Genomic DNA, 16660 nt, shown 5'->3' on the forward strand with positions numbered 1-16660 from the left:
TTATTTCCTCACCTCTAGGTTGAAACTGATAACATCACTCTTCTGGGTTAGTCGTGAGGAGTAAGTGACAACTTGCATGTTAAGGTCCTGGCACACAGTAGACAATGATAGGTCCCCCTTCCTTCTCCTGATGTCCCTGGATTCATCCTACACCCTCTGCGCCCCTTCCCTTCTCTTCTTCCTGCAGGGAGCTGGCCACCCAGCAAAAGTGAACACACACTCTCTCTCAAGTGTTAGCTAGGGACCCCACGCAGTGCCTCACAGTCAGTGAGAACTGAATAAATACTTCTCGACTGAATGATCCAAAGAAATGAATTGCTAATAGTGGAATATCAGACCTTCTGTAGCTGAAGGCAGGACTTAGGGACAGGGCTCCTGCCTGGGTGTGCCCAGCTCACCTTGAGTCCTGCCCTGGCCTCAAGCATCCTGGTCCCACTTGCAACATCTCCGGACAGTCATGTCTGAATGAACTTGGGGCCTCCCCTTACCCTTTCAAGCTGGCGTGCTGAGGGAGCCCCACTCACTGGCAGGCCCAGGAAGCAGCATTCCCCAGCCAGGCCCCCAAGTAAGTCCAAATAATAGAGAGAGGCACAGAGAACCCCAGAGAGATGCAGGCACCATTCAAAACTACCAGAGAAATTGGTTTTCGTTCAACAACCCTGCACTCATCAGCTCAGTCAATATTCACTGAGGCCTGTGCACAGTGTTAGGGACTCCACAGGAAAATGGGCCCAGTTTCCTCTCCCCAGGGAGTGCCCCAGCCTGATGGACAAGACAGACACACATGGAAAGGTTAATTGCAACAAATTCTTTTTGGGCTGGTAGAGGGGAGGACAATGGAGGGGAAATCAAGGAAGGCTTCATGGAGGAGGGGCTGCTGGAGCAGGGTCTTGAAGGATAAGTAGGAGTTCTCAGGCAGAGAAGTGGGGAGGGAAGTCATTCTGGTGGAGTGAAAAATGGAAAACACATGCAAACACAGGCATGGAAATGCAAGGACATCTTTGAGGAGCAAGGAAGACTTGGTGTAGGGACAGAGGGGTGATGGGAGGGAATGGAACAGTTTTCTAGGCCTCGTGAGCCACAGTGAGAACTTTGGATTTTATGCTGAGGGCACAGGGGAGCCAAAGAAGGATCTAGAGGAATTCAAAAAGCTCCCAAGGCTACAGAGACTGGTAAATGGGCAGAGGATTGCAGGAGAGGCGAGGGGAGAGCAGGGTTAGGAGGCAGGCTGGGTGGATGGGAGGGCAGGGCATATGTGTTGTGCCTACATGTGGCATCAGCCCGAGGGGTGGCATGCCTGAGACCTGTTTCCTAGCCCTGGAAGGGCTGCCTCCCCAAGGAGTCCTCTGACAGTGGCCTGGGTCCCCAGGCTCTGTGTTCTTCCAGCCCCTGACTGGCTCCCTGGGCTCCTTTTGCAGGACCCTGTGAACTCCAGCCCTTGCTCTCGGCCTCTGGCCCTGCAGAGGGGAGGCAGGGCCAACCGCCACCACACACCTGCCTCGCCCAGGTGGGGTCTTGGGTGGGCCCTCTCAGCGGCCGAGGTTTTCTGACCCATGTGGCCCGGAAGACATGCCCACAGCTGTGGGAAACCCAGGTTCATACCCACCTCCTGCAGAGTCCCAGGCTTGCTGCTGGGACCCACACGGTCCCAGTTTCAAGTCCTTATTCCCCTATGTACTCTGTGACTTTCCACAACATTGTTTACCTGTCCCTCAGTTTCCCCATCTGTAAAATGAGAATAAAAATAGATTCTACCTCCCAGGGTTTTGTGAGGACCACGCAATAAGATGTAGGCACAGGTTGGCTGGTGCATAGTAGGGTGCCCATGAGATTGGTGGCCGGGGGGTGGGGGTGGGGGTGTTGCCAGGAACCAGGCAGGCATCTCTCCTTACTGAGGGTGCAAGAACCAGTGAGACCTGAGCTCAAATCTCAGCAGGGCTGCCCGGGGCTGCCAGTGCTCTGGACCAGCGCAGCCCGGGCCCCACAGGTGGGATCTGAGGGCATCGGGCACCAGCGGGAGGAGCTGCAGGACACCCACCTCTCAGCATTTTCCCAGGGACCTCACAGAGAATCCGCCCCCTGCGTTTGTTCTGTTAATAACAGCTGCCATTCTCCTTTCACTGGCAACCCTGTCAAATAGATACTATCACCCCTATTTAGCAGATGAGAAAACTGGGACTCAGGGAGGTTGAGTCATTTGCCCAAGGTCACACAGCAGATAGATGAGGGAGCCAGGAGTTGACCCCAGTCGGCGTGGCCACAAAGCCTCGGCTCAAGATCCAGTTAGCTGAGGGAATGTGGGCCTTGGGGGCAGTGGGGAGTCGGTGTGGGACACCAACATGTCTGTTCCTGGCCATGGAACAAGCCAGGCCATGTGGTCCTCTGGATCCACAGTCTATGGCCCCTCAAAGTCATGGGCCTAGGAGCCCCTGAACTGTTTGCCTCAAATTTGGGTAATTTTAGGCAGGGACAGAGAAGGGCCTAGGGTTTGAGTGGGACAGACCTGGGTTCTAATCTCACTCCGGCCCTCACTGGCTCTGTAACTTTTAAGCAAGTCCTTGTAGTCTCCAAGTCTCAATTTTCTCTTCTGTAAAATGGGTAGAAGCCCGACTCTCTGAAGGTGATCTATGGAGGTCAGAGGGCACAGGAATGTGAGGGGCCTTTGGAAATAACTTCTTATCCCCGGAGGGGCCCAGTTAGCAGCTCTCTGTGGCAGCAGCAACCAGAACGCTGTCCTAGGCCCCTGCCCAGGTGTCTAAAGGCCTGCGCCGGGCAGGCAAACGCAGGTGCAGCCCACATCGGTGCTTTCCAGAGAGGGGCAGCAGAGAGCCCACGTCCTGCAGAGGACACAGCTGGGCTCTGAGTACGGTCGGTCCTCCTCCCTCCGACTGGTCTGGACCCGCTCATCCATCTCCCTTGTGCAGAATGCCCGCAGCAGACCGGACTGAGCTCCCACCCCATGCCTGGGCAGACTGACCCTCTCCGGGCCCTGTGCACCGGCCTGAGGACCTCTCCCTGCAGGGCAAAACGTGGTCATGCCAATTAACCTTGTGTGAAAATCAGACAGCGTGGCTCACCCCTCCCCCGCTCTATTTCTGGTACCTTTTCCCAACCCTGACCCTCAATCCGTGTCCACCATAAGCCAAATCATGCTGGAGGCAGAAGCCATCAGTAATCCTCCAGCTGGCCTCCTGCCTCTTTCCCCCTCTTCCCTGTGGGTGACCCTGACCTGTCATTTTCAGCCTTCCTGGAGTTACAACACTAGGGCCATTGTTTGTCTAATTTCACAATACCTCTGCCCTTCCAGTACTCCTGCCCCCCAACATATCCTGGAAGGACAGTCCACATGGCACAGGTGTGTGTGCTGCAGGAAGGGGTAGTGCTGGGGACAGGGCGGGGCAGGCGAAGGATGTCTGTAGCCAGATTCCACCCTCAAGAAGAGGGACTTACATCTTTTTCTTGAAGGCTCAGTTTGCTCAACTATAAAATGGGAGGATTGAATTGCAGTTCTTGCAGGTCCTTCTGGTTCTGGGACTTGATGAATCAAATCCACATAGAAGCAGACTCATTCAAGCCTTTACTGTGGTACCTGCCACGTGCTGGGACTTGAGACCTGGAATCCTGGAGATATGTCTGAAGTGTCACAGCCCAATAAGAGAGAAATACATGTAGATCATCACAATACAATGGAGTATGAGCTAGAACAGAGGCATGAACCAACACAATCAGTAGAGTCAGGAAGGACTGACTATCCAGGGAAGGGGAATTTGAGTTGGGCTTTGAAGGATGAATAGGAGTTTATAGGCCTAGAATCAGGAAATATGTGCAAGGAAAAACCTTGAAACTATGCTATTTAATATTTGGGCTGCTTCAGGAGATAGGGAACATCCAGCCACTGAAGGGTGGATACAGCAACTGAAGACACAAGACCTAGAATGTCAAGAAGGTGGGAGCTGGGCCAGGTGCCAATTCTAGTCTTAGATTCTGGGAACCAAAATTTGGGACTGCCTAGTGTGTGTTAGTGAGGGATCAGTGCACCCCAAACAGGGGCCAGTGGGCAGGAAGGACTCAGAACTTCCAGTGGCCAGGTGTAGGGCACCCTGGGCCAGCCCATGCCCACAATGGCCTTCACTTGTAGGGAGCCCTGGGCCTGGACCCACAGGCCTCAGTCACAGATTTGGTTTACCCCTTACTGGCTGTGCCACCTTGTCCTGGCCACTGCATCCCTCTGAACTACACACAGCTTCCTCACCTGGGCCTTGGGTGCTCACAGCAGCCACCCCAGCAGCAGCTGTGGGATCAAATGATTCGCTACTTTACAGGTGGCCCTTACACACTGGGAAGTTGCCAGACACAGAAGGGATTGCTGCTGTTGGAGCGGGTGGTCATGGCAGGCTGTCTGCTCTGCAGTCAGGGAACGTGTTTGCCCCCAAAGATGCTGAGGTGACAATGGTGGGATTCCCGCCCAGACCAGATGTGGGTTGCAGCAGGCCTTCCGCCCCCTGCTCCTCTGCCCGCTCTCACCCTAACCTTTGCTTGGCCACCTTTGGCAGAATGGGGCTGCCTCGAGGCTCTGGGGAAGGGGGACTCCTGGCCTGGCCTTGGCCCCTGGGGTGCACACTGATTAGGGCCAGTGCTGACTTGGAAGCCTGTCTAGAGGAGGGCTCGTGGAATGCCCCACCTGCCTTCCTAAGAAGGTGGCACTCCCCCATGCGCACCACCAAGGGGAGGCAGAGATGAGGCAGCTTGGGGAGCTCCCAGCCCCAGGCTGTTGGTATGGGGCGAGGGCCCCTCTGAGGGTGTCCCTGGCTGCTGTGTCAGAACCCCAGAAGGAGCCCTTCCCAGGCTCTGAGTCACAGCCACCCCAGTGGAGCCCAGGGTCTTGAGTGGCCGCCGGCCCTCAGCATGCTCAGCTTCTCAGCACCCCTGCCTGGCCGAGGGGCAGATGGGACCCCTTGATGGAGCAGGGGGTGAAGAGTGAGGGGGTCTCAGCATGGGCCTGCTGGGGGCCCTGCCACTGGCGGTCCCAGCTCTCTCCCTCCCGCTGCCCCTCCGCACGGCCGGGTTCTGATTTTGGTGCAGTGCAGACTTTCAGCTTAACGAGACAAATTGATATTCCGTGCCAGCCCCGGGATGGAGCAGCAGCTCGGGACTCGGGCTGGCGGCTCAGAAGTGGGCAGGGGTGGAGGCTGGGGAAGGAGCAGCTTCCTTCTGGAGGTGCCTCCTGGGGCAACCCCAGCCCTGCCTCTGTCCCCACATGTGCCCCTCCACACCAACAGGTGCCCTGAGACACAGGCCCTGAAAGTCCTCCCACTCCAGCGCTCTCCTGGAGGGGCAGGGCAGCAGAGAGGCTTCAGAACCCTAGGAAGCCCCTCACCCACTGTGACCTAACCTTGCTCCTCGGGCTCTCCTCCCGCCCATCTGGAATTAAAGGCACAGCAGGTCTGCCAGAGATGAGGCAGGAAGAAGTGGGTAGCTGGCTGGGGGTTGCATTCCTGCAGGCTCCTTATTGAGGGTCCCTGGGATCCCCTGGACATGGTCAGCCCCCAACGCATCACAGATGTCCCTGCAGATTGTGTGGGTGTACAGACATGTGCAGATACCCCAGCCAGTGGGCAGCGGGCAGCTGAGCAATGGCCCCTTGAGGCAGGCCCTTCTGCCAGGCCGCCCTGCCCCAGGCAGGGGGTGCGCTGGGCTGCAGGGGTGCTGTTTAGATGGCAGCAAGTTGCTTGCTGTGGGCTCTGCTCTGCCGGCCTGCAGCCACCCATGTGTTGAGACTGTTAAGTCTACTTCTCCCCCCATGTGACCTTTGCCCCAGGTCTGGGGGTGTCCCAGCCAGAAAGAGTGGGGCCAGAGCCAAACGACTCCCCCAGAAAGTAGGAGACGACCCGGGGCCATCTGAGCAAATCCTCCGCTCTCCGGCCCCACCCCCTCCGCTCTGGGACCCCTCCCCTCCGCGCCGAGCCACCCACTCCTTGCCCTTGACGCCCCGCTTCTGGGGGGCGGGCGTATTCCTGGGGCGCTGCCAGCCACAGCGGCGAGGTGGCGCGGCCCGCACCCCGCCCCGCGCTCCGCCCGCGGCCGCCCGCCCGCACCGCGCTCCGCCCGCGCCCGCAGCGCGCCGCCGCGCCGCCCCCGCCCCGCGCGGTGGTTCGGTCTGCAGAGGACGCGGCGCTCAGCCGGCACCAGCTGCCGCACCGACCGGCGGGCGCCGCGGGGACGCGTGCGGGACTGCTGGCGACTGTCGTAGCCAAGTAAGTGCCGGCGCCCCCAGCACGGGGAGACGGAAAATGAAAGGCGCCGCTCGCTCTCCCCTTCCACCCTCGCCCATTTTATTTTGTTCCGTCCATTCGCCTTTCTCCGCGCCGGCCGCGGTGGCGGCGGCGGCGGCGTGGAGGGCTGGGAGCCGGCTTGTTTATCTGGCGGCCGGAGGCTGCCGAGGAGGCACTGTGTGAGGGTCCTGTGTTGGGGCCGCAGCTGGATGCTGGGGACGGGGCAGGGGGCTCGGACTAGCGGATGCGCGCTCTCAGGTAGATCCTGGCAGCCTCTGGGCTGCAGTTCCCCCAAAGGGTGTTATGCAAGGGCCAGGGAGCTGATGGTGGGAGACAAGGTTCTCTTCTCTCTGAGCCTCCTCTCAGAGAGACGAAGGCCAGAGGGTGCCCCCTGCCCACCCTGGCCAGGGTCCCAGGAAAGAGACGGGGGGAAGACCCCACTGGGGTCTCTTACGTGGAGTGGGCTGCTATGTGCTGGGACCCACTGGGTGAGGCCAGCCCAGTTCTGTGGTGGCAGGGATGTGTCCCTGGGTCCCCTCCATGGCCAGGAGGGGGGCAGGAGTGGGGTGGCCAGGCCATTTTGCAGTAGTCATGCTAGGTGGTGGAGTTGGCACTTTGGCCCGGAAGCCCAGGTCCTCCCCGAGCCTCAGTGGCCTGGCTGAGGGCTCGGGCACCTGGCTCCTCCCTGCCCCTGCAGGGTCAGCGTGGCAGATGCAGCAGGGGCCTCAGGACTTGCGGTCAGCAGCCACCCTGCTAGCCAAGTGGCCCTTCCACACCAGGCTGTCCTCTGCTCACCCTGGTTGTGTGGGAGGGGTCTCTGGACTGGCTTGCCCAATCAGGCAAGGACCCCGGGGTCTCCGGGCCCCCAGGCAGAGGCCCAGCCTGGCTCGACCTTCAGAAGGGTAAGTAAGCAGCAAGCAGGCCAGCCGGCAGGGGGTCTCGGGTGACGCTGCATGCCCCCACTCCACGCAGGGGCTGCCCTCTCCTCCTGCTTGCTCTCCAAATCACTGGGAGGAGGCAGAGCTGACGTTTGGGGCATTTCCAGGAGCAGCGGGCGCCAGCCGGAGAAATTCTCCTTTGACGTGTGCAGTGGGAGGGGGCTTGGAGCACAGGCCTCAGGGGCCTCCGCCTGTTAGCTTCGTTGAAGGGGCAGGGGTTCCAGGAAAGATGCCGATGGCCAATATTATTTGCTGCCTTTCACACTCCAGCCCCATTCACACCAGGGCATATCCGTGTCCACAGATTCACACAGATGCACAGGCACAAATACAGTGCCCACAGCAGTGCATTGTGCATGTTCAAGCCGTCGACACACATGTGGAATACCCCCCACAGCCCAGCACCTGTAACACAGCTCCCTGCCCTGAACACCACATGCTCACGTGAGGGACACAGCACACACATGCATACAGTGCACACACACCCCTGCGAGTGCACATGCCCACACGTGCATGCAGCACCAACATAGGCATGCACTAGGCTGCACGCAGTGACTGCAGCAGCCACAAACGTGTGTGCCCATGTGAGGGTTGGCCCAAACGTGAAAACGACAGGCACACACATGTGAGGCTCCAAATGCCATCTGCATGCCTGTCGTGCACCGGCAGGCACCCGGCACGCTGGAATGTGCCCACAGGTGAATGTCGGTTGCACACGCAAGAAGACGGCGGCAGGCACGCAGACAGAACGCCTCTGCAGATGCTGCGTGCACACGCCGCACGCTGGGCTTCCAGGAGGGAGGGCGGCTCTGTGGGTGCTGTGGAGGGGCTTGCCCCTTAAGGGGCTGCCCATGAAGACAGAGGGACACTAGATCCCTGGTGGCCACCGCAGCCTCACACAGGCTTGAGAGGAGGGCCAGCCCAGATTCCCAGGGAGCTGTGATGGGACTCAGCAGGGCCGTCCCAGGTTACTGACACTCTCTGGAGAAGGCTGCCGGAGTTGGAAAGGAGACATAAGAGGGGCGGGCACCGCTGCTGCCCACACCACCAGGAGCCCAGACTGGCCCTGCCAACCCCCTTCCCGGCACCAGGAAAGCCACCTTCTAGCGTGGGTCTCTGAAAGCTGGGGTCTGGGACACCTCCAGCAGCCCCACAGTCCTTTCCAGACTGAAGGTCAGAAAGCTGCCTGTGGCCCACTCGGCATGCAGGCCCGAGTACTGGTCCCTCCCTTCGCTCCCTCTCCCTTGCCCCGCCCAGCCATAGGTGTGGATCAAGGGACCCAGGTAAATAACATCACCCAACCAACAGTCCCCAAACAGATTGCTTTGCATCACTTCCGTGGGGCCGCCAGCAGCCCTGTTGTCCCCATGTCCCAGGTGACGAAGCTGTGTCCGGAGATGTGAAGCCACTCACTCAAGGTCACACAGCTGGAGCGTGGCAGAGGTGAGGTGGCGGCCAGGCCGTCAGGCTCCCTGCCTGCCCTCTTTGACCATCTGGCCTGAGGCCAGCTCCAATTGGGGTACCAACATCTTGGGAACCAACAGGCCAAGAACTTAGAATTTTTTGGCAAGACTCCAAGAAAGGGTGAAGGGCGTTTCCCATGGATGGAGGCGGGGGCCTCCCAGGCAGGATGGCCCTGGCCTAGGCGGCTGGACGGCTCTGTCATCCCTTTCCCCATGGAGCGATGACACCTAGACAGCCAAAGCAGGTGTGTGCATCCCCAGGTTACCTATCCAGGTCCCTCTATAAAGGGGAAACTGAGGCCCAGCCAGGGGAAGACACTTATCCAAGGTTCTCTGGAGAGCTGGGACTCTTGCCAACAGGGGCCTGTCTGGGCCCTGGTTTCCCCAGGTGTGTGACTCCAGGACAAAAGTAGGAGGGCCCCAGAGCTCAGCCTCTGCTCCTGACCAGCCGCGTGCCCTTGGGAAAGTCACTTAGTTTCTCTGCATCTCAGTCTTCTCATCTGTGGCCAGGAAGACCTGTTCTTGCCCCACCTAATCCCACAGCTGCCTGGGAGCCCTGGGCACTGTAGAGTGCTGTGCACAAAGGTGTGATTGGCATCAGTACCTGGAGCCAGAGCAGGTGAGCACCTTGCTGCTGCCATTGGCTGACTCCAAGGGCAGAAGGGGAAGAAAGGAAGGGACATCTCTAGTTTGGAGGGTCTCAAGCATCGGTGACCCTAAAGATCACCTGGGCCCACCCTGATTTTTCAGGAAGCGGAGGCTCCATTTTCGCAGTTACCAGGGTTTTCGCCCCTTTCACTCTGCTCCACAGAGAGCTGAGATGATTGAGTGGGCTTAGTGGAACTCATAGGCTCTCGGAGCTAGGGGTGGCCTGGACATCATGCTGTTCCCTCTGCACCTGCCACATTGGGGAAACTGAGTCTTCCTGGCAAGTCTTCCACCCACCAGTCCTCTACCAACCCCTAGCTTCACCCTTCACGGCTAAATCAGGTGCTCCTGGGGACCGCTCAACCCTCAAATCCAAAATGAGGCCCCTTCTCAGCAGGCAGCTGAGAATAACGCTCAGAAAAGACTCGCCTGGCCTTGGGTTCAAGTCCTGGCGATGCCTCTCCCCAGCCAGGTGACCTGGGGAGAGATGGCTTCTCTCTCTAAACCTCAGTCTTCCCTTCTCTAGAGCTATCGATGTAAAGCAGGGCTGTTGAGAAGATCTCAGATAATGTGTGTGAAGGAAGTGGCTGGCACATAGTGGGTGCAGGGCAAGGTTGGGGGTCTGGGGGACCCTGAGGTCCAGGATACAGCTCCTCTCAGCCTCCCTTAGCTTCCAAGGGGCTGCCGCAGAGCAGTCAGGGTGCCTGAGGGTCTGAGCACCCCAGCCCACCCTGGCCCTCTCCAAGGCCAGAACTTTGAACTTGCAGAGACTCATTTCTCGGTCCTGGTGGGAGCCTCAAACAAGGAAATACTCGGGGAGAAAGTGCTCTGGCTTTACCCCTCATTACGAGCCGACAGTAGGTCGGGAAGAAGGCAAGGCCCCAGCATCCAGGCAGTGAGGTGGGGCCCCACTTCCCCGTCTGCACTAGGGACCAATAGCAGCACCCACTTCTCGGGCCGATGGGAGAAGTGATGGACTTGCAGTGCCGAGCGCAGGGTGTGGCCCCTTTCTGGCACAGTGAATGGGCGCTGAGACTCTGGATTGGAATCGGAGTGTGTGATTTTGGGACCTACCTGTACCCCTGAGGAGCTGAGTACCCTTGAATGAGTCACTTTGCCTCTCCTGGCCTTGGTTTTTGATCTGTAAAATGGGAGTATGCTACCCAGGCTGCCCACCTCAGAGGGCTGCTGTATGACTATAATATAAAGCGAGTGACGCTACAGACAACACTCCTGGGGCCTACTCTGGGCAGTGCCAGTGGGCGTCACCTGTCTCCAGCAGGGAGCCCTGCGACGGAGGCAGTGGGTTTTAAGGCCTGAACAGCATCATGCACAATGCCGGAAACCTCTGCGGGGTCAGAGAGTTCCAGAGACATGGCCAGGAGCCAGGGCTTGTGGGATGAGGAAGGCACGATGGCCAGGCCCAAGGGGGCAGGAATGGGGCCTCCAAGGCTACAGGGGTCCCCAGGTGTGGGGAGAAGCCTTGGTCTGGGGACCAGAAGAGCTGAGTCCCAGAGCAGCCAGTGACCGTGGGCAAGTGGCATGGCCCTCGGGTCCCAAGCTCTCCCCTGTGAGGGCGGCCAGTGACCCTGCTGCCCAGCGTCCTTGGTGAGGGCAGTCTCTCGTGCCCGCCGGCCCCCAGGGTGAGGGCTGGAGCACTGCGTCTGGGTGCTGCAAGGAGAGCAGGAGCAGCCGTGCCCGCCGTGTGCGCTCCGCGGCCACCTGGCAGGTCTCCACAAGCCGCGGCCCAGCCCAGCGCAGCGGAAGCGGCCTCGCGGCCCTGCCGGCCAGGGTTGCACCAGGGCCCGGCAGGCCTGGCTCTGCTGGAGCCCGAGACGGAAGCCGGCCCTCGTGTCTGGCGGTGACGGCAGGCCTTGCTGCTCCTTGGCTCGCACACGCGGCACAGGTGCACACGGCCTTCCTGCGCGTCTCGGTCCTCGCCTCTTCTCGTAAGGACACTGCCACTGGACTAGTCCACCCAAGTCCAGACGGGTTCGTCTCAAGACCCTGACTAATTACATCTGTAAACACCCCGTTTCCAAATAAGGCCACATTCCGAGGTTCCATGTGGACAGGAATTTTGGAGGGAACACTACTCAGCCCGCTGCAGTCATTAATATTTATGAAGTATTTACTGCTATTACGTCCTTTGCATAGTGTCATCTCTCCCTCCCCATCACCCATTTTACGGATTATGAAACCAAGGCCCAGGGAGGTTAAGAATGTGCCCAAGTCACACAGCAAATAAGTGGCAGAGCTGGGATTTGAACCTAGGTTTCTGAAGCTTCTTCTCCTCTCCACCTTTTTGGCTAGGAGATGCCCAGAGACCCCTTGGAGCCCCAGCCAGGAACCCAAGGGGCAGGAACTCCAGCAAGCCCTGTGAAGTCCCGGGGCCTGCAGGGGCTCCCGGGCCTCAGAAAGGCGAGCTGGAAATGGGCAGGGGAGCTTGCAGGTACGGGGGCCCTGCCATGGCTCCAGGAGGCCGGCACGTGGCAGAGGGTTGAGAGCCCCAGTTCCTTCTTATCTCTGCCACTGACTCTCTGTGAACCTTAGTGTTCTCATCTGGAGAATGGGGACAGCAACACCTACTTTGTGGGGGTAATTGCCAAGTACCCAAATGCTAATCATAACTGTCCTTACTAATAGCTAAATGTATCCTTAAGTACTTTATGACAATTTTTTTCATTTAACGTGTAGGAGGGTAATTGCTTATTCCCAGCCATATCCCATAAGTGGCTCTACCCTTCAGTAGTGTGTGTTTGAACTAGGAAGTTAACCTCAGTTTGCTCCTCCAGAAAATGGGGGTGGGCCAGGCGCGGTGGCTCACACCTGTAATCCTAGCACTCTGGGAGGCCGAGGCGGGCGGATCGCTCGAGGTCAGGAGTTTGAAACCAGCCTGAGCAAGAGCGAGACCCCGTCTCTTCTTTCTATAAATAGAAAGAAATTAATTGGCCAACTAACATATATATACAAAAAATTAGCTGGGCATGGTGGCGCATGCCTGTAGTCCCAGCTACTTGGGAGGCTGAGGCAGGAGGATCGCTTGAGCCCAGGAGTTTGAGGTTGCTGTGAGCTAGGCTGACGCCACGGCACTCACTCTAGCCTGGACAACAAAGAGAGACTGTCTCAAAAAAAAAAAAAAAAAAGAAAAGAAAATGGGGGTGACATTAGTGCCCACCACCCCAGTCACTGTGAGAGGCAGTTGGGATCCAAGTGGCGTGCCTGGCCAAAGGCATGGTCCAGGTGAAGGCTCAGAGCACGTTTGCTCATCTGTAGATGAGAGTAGTCTCAGCATCATTATGATAATGCTATCATTTGTTGGGTGAGGATTCGGTGAAGCCACACAAAGGAAGCACTTGGCTCAGGGCTTGGCCTGCAATCAGCGTGAAAGGGTCCCCTTTCCATGGTGTCAGAGTCTTGAATTTAAATCCTAACGCCAGTGCTTACTGCTGTGTGACCTCGGGCCAGTAGCTTTGCTTCTCTGAGCTCAGCGTCCTGACGTGTAGAGGGGGGTGGAAGAAGCCTGCCTCCCTAGATTGTATGTGCCACGAGATGGCAGACAGGAAGCTGCCCCAAACGGGGGCCATCATGCCAGGCGCTGGAGATATGTCAAGCTTCTGTCCTGCTTCTGGGTGTCTTCAAGATGTCCCAGAAGGGACAAACCCTAGTCCGAGGAGGGTGGGTTTGACTGTTGCAGAGGCCCAGGGCGGCGGGACCTGGCTGGTGGAACCTGTGGGAGGAGCCGCGGAGGGAAGGCCTGTTCTCTCCGGAGCCACACAGCCTGGAGGAAGGAAGCAGGCCTCCGGCCTTTCCCTGCTGGCTGGGCTGCCCCGCCTGTGTGGGAGCCGTGGGGGTGTCGTCTGGACGGCTCATTCCAGCCCTGCTCCCTCGAGCACCTGCCGTGCTGGGCCCAGGGGTGGCCCCGGGAGGGGCTGTCGGGGTGTGGAGGGCGCGGTCCTGGGCAGCCTGAGGCCTCCACCTGGCCGAGGGCCAGAAGCTGGCCCAGAGCAGAGGGTCAGGGCCCCGTGCGCTGATCCTTCTCAAGCTTTTAATCTGGGCCCATGGGCGGCGCGTCCCACGTGGGCCTGTTTTAGCAGTGGTGTGGCGCCTTGGCTGAGGACAAGGCCTGGCCCACGCTGCCTGTGCTCAAACCCGAGCCCGACTGTGGGCGGCTGTGTGTGTCCCTAGTCGAGCTGCGGGTCCCTCGCTTGCCACGCAGAGGTAGTAAGAGCGCCTGCCTTGCTGGGCCGTGTCCAGGACTGAGTTGTGTGGGTCCCGCGATGCACATTTCAGCATCTCTGGAACCCAGCGCTCCTTACAGCTAGCGGCACACGCCGCGGAACCAGCAATGCCTTTTTCCTTAGATACCCATAACGTCGTGGTGCGTCTTACAGTTGATGCAGCTTAGATGCAGCCAAATATGGCGAATAAGATAAACTGATAAAGGGCTTAGAGCAGAGTCTCCAGGCCTCCCCATCTCAGTCACAGTGGCCCCTCAAAGGGGCCTTGGTTTCCTCTCTGAAATAGGCATAGGAATACCCACCTCCCAGAACTGTTGTGAGAAGTCAGCAAGTGTATGTGTGTATCACATGCCCAGCAGAGTGTCTGTATGCAGTAGGTGCTTAATAAATGGCAGCTCAAAACAAACAACAAAGACAAGAGTACAAGGAGGAATTTAAAGCACAGACTCTAGGATTCTGATTCCTGCCCCACATTTCTCTTGCTGTGTGACCCAGTACAAGTTTCTTAACTTCTCTGTGCCTGAGTCCCACCATCTGTAAAATGGGGATAACAAAAGTATCCAATTCATAGAATTGCCATGACAATTAAATAAAATTAAAGTGCTTAGGATAGTGCTTGGCAGAAGTGTGGGCAATTATTATTTGATGAACTTCTAATGAGTCCTTTCTAGTTCAATAAACGGCAGCTAAAATAAACACGGGGCTGCATAAAATAACAGCAATAGAAACTGCACGTGTTCTGCATGGGAGGCATCTGAGGTTTGCCCAGGGTCACACAGCAGACTGGAACCAGACCTCTGTCCAGGCACTGACCCTGTGCTGCCTCCTTGCCCATGTTGGTCCAAGCCTCTTTCTCTTCTGGAGAGAAGACTTTTTCTGCAAGAGGAAGGGTTTCTAGAAGAAGCTACACCCAGATGCAGCATCACTGGGTTGGGGGCCCCCTGGGGCAATCAAGGCTCTCGTTAGCAATGGTTTCCCTCTTCCTGCCTTTTTCTGCCTGTTCATCACATCAGGGGAAGGGGCCAAGCTGGATGCCCACCCTGCCCACCATTGCCCAGGTCAGCAGAGCCTGCCAGACACCCTGCAGGCCTAGAGGCCAGCGCTTTCCTGGCCTCCGAGTGGCTCTGGGCGGTTGCTGCAGCGTTAACACAACAGACCTCCCTTCTGGAGAGAGCAAAATCCCTGGCTGGCCAGCTGGTCCAGCCACCAGGCAGTGCCACGGCCACACAGTGGATCTGGGGGGCAGGTGGAGACCTGGGTGCAGCCCAGCCTTGATAAACACCCTGAGTGACCTTGGACAAGTCACAGTCCCTTTCTGAGCATCAGTTTCCCATCTTGGAAATAAGTACTTTGGAGCCAGCTGGGCCCCTCTGTGAGTTTAAATGTCTAAAATTTGAAGTTGCCCAGACATTGCTGATAGTCAAGGTCGCAGGGCAGGGCAGAGGTGGAGGGAAAGAGCGGGGCCTGTGTGGAGTGCACGCCGCCGTGGGTCTTGGGTGGGCTCCCCAGGAGCAAGCGAGACGGCCCTGCGCGGGAGGCGGGCTGCGGGAGGAAGGGGGCACTGGGGAAGGACCCAAGCAGCGCGTGCTTCCACAGGGAGCTCTAGCTGCCGGAGCCTGGGGGTGGGAGCCCTAGGCTGGCAAGGGACCCGGCGGGGCATTCTGTCCTATACTTGGGATGCAAAAGTTGTGGGTGCGTCTCTGCCTAGAGACTCTCTGAAGACAGGAGATTAAGAGCTCTTTAGGCCACTTCTAAATTTATCAGCTTAGATGACTCACTTCAGACTAAAATGAAGTCCTTCTCCTCATCCCACCCCCAGCCAATTTCAGATTTCCGAGCTCAGAGCATCTTGAAGAGGGCACAGAATGCAAATCAATAAAACCAACACAGGCTAAGTGCTCGGTGCACACCAGGCCGGGTGCCGGGCTCTCGCCGAGCCCAGAGGTGCGTGGGCTCCAGGAGCAGCCCCTCCGGAGGAGCCCAGGCAGCCCCAGGTGGGGGTGGCAGCTGACTGCAGCGCCCAGCTCGGAGCCGGGCCATGGCTCACTCCCAGGACTGAGACTCGGCCTCACCGCCGCCGTCTTTAGCTCTTACAGGGCATCAGTTTCCTCATCTACAAAATGGGGCCCGGAGGGTGAGGGCCGGGGCCGTGCCGCGCCTGTGCTCAGGCAGTGGCAATAAAATCCAGTGAGGCCGGGCGCCGGGGCCAGGCTGCTTCTGGCACTTCTCTGCCCGCTCAGAGACCCGAGTCTGCCCTGATGGCCTCGGAAAGGAATGCTGAGCTGAACGAAGATGCCAGCTCCCCTGGCCCTGGGACTACAGGCAGCTAAAGATGACGCTGGCGCCCACCGCCCCCGACCGCACCACCTTCACAGAAACCTGTGACAGTCGTCACAGCGACTGAGCCAGTGCTTCCGCTGCCTCTGCACAGCGCACCGGCCCGGGCGCAGAGGGGCGGGACGGCCCACCCATGGCCTCACAGCTGGAGGGCCAGCGTTGGAGGAAAGGGGAGACTGAGGCCAGGGCGAGGTGCCCAAGGTTGCAGCGCAGAGTCCCAAAGCTCAGCCACCAACCCTCCAGGAAAAGTAAAGCAACGCCTTGGACCAGACCTCAAGCCGGGGGTCCTGTGACTCCCCCCGGGGTCCAGCGACACCCCCCGGGGTCCGGCGACTCACCCTGGGGGTCCTGTGACTCCCCCCGGGGTCCGGCGACTCCCCCAGGGGTCCGGCGACCCCTAGGGGTGTCCCCAGCCCGCTGTCCACGGGCAAGCTGTGTCCTTGAAGCTGCTCTCAGCAGCAGCAGGCCTGGACCCCAGGAGTTGGCCACGCCCTGGTCCTCGTCCTCTCCCTGAAGTGCACTGGCGACCCCGAAGGGTCAGAGCCACACAGACCCGCACTGCGGGGGGAGGCGGCTTCCGTCTCCCAGACGTCTGCCCGCTACCTGGGAGGGAATGTGGCTTGAGCCCCGACTTCGCCATGGACAAGCCGTGCCCTCCTGCGGGCGTCGCGGGTCCTTCCCGCCTCGGGCTCTGCGCCTCTGTCACGGGGCGCTGGCCGTGGCCATCGAGGGGCGACTGGAGCTGCGGCCGCAGTGCGGGC

At 58.9% G+C, this 16660-nt stretch overlaps 1 protein-coding gene across 11 annotated transcripts in view; it reads left to right on the forward strand.

Annotated features, from left to right (window-relative positions):
* The window catches only part of ATP2B2 (ATPase plasma membrane Ca2+ transporting 2), a 361816-nt gene that overhangs the window by 180863 nt on the left and 164293 nt on the right, over positions 1 to 16660 (forward strand). Inside the window, exon 1 of one of the 11 annotated variants that reach the window (XM_012785218.2) lies at positions 6161 to 6254. The exons of the other annotated variants lie outside the window; for them this stretch is intronic. The gene's annotated coding sequence lies outside the window, so the exon portion shown is untranslated. Of the gene's footprint in view, positions 1 to 6160; positions 6255 to 16660 lie in introns of those variants that run through there. 11 annotated transcript variants of the gene reach the window in all.

Source organism: Microcebus murinus, chromosome 21, assembly GCF_040939455.1.
Source record: "Microcebus murinus isolate Inina chromosome 21, M.murinus_Inina_mat1.0, whole genome shotgun sequence".
NCBI lineage: Eukaryota > Metazoa > Chordata > Mammalia > Primates > Cheirogaleidae > Microcebus > Microcebus murinus.